We start from the raw sequence: 1,547 nt of genomic DNA on the forward strand, positions 1-1,547 counted from the left end.
AGATGATTAAAATAAAGTCGAACATTCGGTTGCTTCGATGTCAATACCACATTGATAATGATATCCGAGGGTAACCTTTAATAACCACGCCGAATGGAACTCTAGACTACCCATTATAAATAGTTTCTAATGCTTCAGACGATGATAAAATTCTGGTTTGGTACTTTTTCTACAATTCCCAGCCACGTAACATAGCAATGTGGAGACACTTGTTTCCCATCTGCGTTATATTCGCTACAATCAGGTCAACAAATAAAATCAGTTATTCCGTATGAAGAAATGCCTGCAACGAAGAACGCTCTATGCGTTCTCACCAGCTATCTTTTGCAATTCGGAATGCTTTGTTAATAGCACCTCTAGAGTCGAAATTGTGGCAAGGTTAGGTGACATCGACTTGATGTCGAGATCACCTCTCTCCAGACGGAGGTGGAGACTATTCCGCCTCCATTCTACCGATGACCTGGTAAAGCTTATGCACCCAACGACAAAAGGAAATGCATTGTCTCTCGTCCAATCTGTAAAATCACAGAGCTGCTTTGAGTGGGGTTCTGGTAGTTCGATGAGAAATGGCATCTTGTACCAGTCGCGCTCAAAAATAGAGCACAGCTTTGGAATGAGAAGGTAGCAAACCCATTTCATCGCATTTCGGCTCATCAGCTTGGTGCAGCGCTGACGTTGTTTAAAATTCTCGCTTGCCAACTCAAGTCAACTATAAAGCTGCTATCTGATTCAGTGGTTTCCGTCGTAAAACTCAAGCCAGCCAGATACCAATGCTGATGTTACGATCGAGCTCGCGTAATACCCATGAGGTTCAAGAAGGTTGCCGATTATAGATAAAAGGCGAAGGTAAGAGAGGAATGCGATGGCACTTTGTGTGGAAATTTAGTTGGTCTATCAGCAAATGAAGCTTTGATGACCTGTAGTAGAACGGGGATCGAGCAGAAGTTTGCGGTATCTCTGTCCACTAGTCCCAAGATTAATCACTCAAAGTACAATGCAATCTGAGCTTCATAGTAATGGAGAGAAGCTTCGAAATAACTTACGTCAGCGCTGTCGACCTCAGTAATTGGCATCTCCCAGGACATTTTGAGGCAGATGCACGCACTCTAGAGACTTGCGAACTGCTGATATCGGAGTCACCCTCCACGCTCAAACTCCTGAACTGCAATACAGGATTGTCGAAGCGCTAGATGGCCCCATTCCTCATACGCAGTCCTTCAGAGAAGTGAAAAACGCTTCTCTAAGCGATAATATCTCTGGCTTTCAACTACAAATTTGCTAACATTAGACTCCCGCAAACTTGACACTGATACAGCGATGTATGCTATAAAACTCGTTACAGTAGTAATAAAAAGGCACCCACGTCAATGTTTTGCCGGTTCTTCAATGCACGAAGAATGTGACCGATGTGGTGAACCAAATTTGACCTAAACTGACATACATTTCTCATACACGGCAAACGGGGAGAAATGGAAACGAATTTCTCAAAAGATAATCACTCCGATTTGCAGTCACGCATTTGCCAACATTGGATATCGACAATCGGC

The sequence above is a fragment of the Echinococcus granulosus genome (assembly GCF_000524195.1).
Source record: "Echinococcus granulosus chromosome Unknown EG_S00058, whole genome shotgun sequence".
NCBI classification, from domain to species: domain Eukaryota; kingdom Metazoa; phylum Platyhelminthes; class Cestoda; order Cyclophyllidea; family Taeniidae; genus Echinococcus; species Echinococcus granulosus.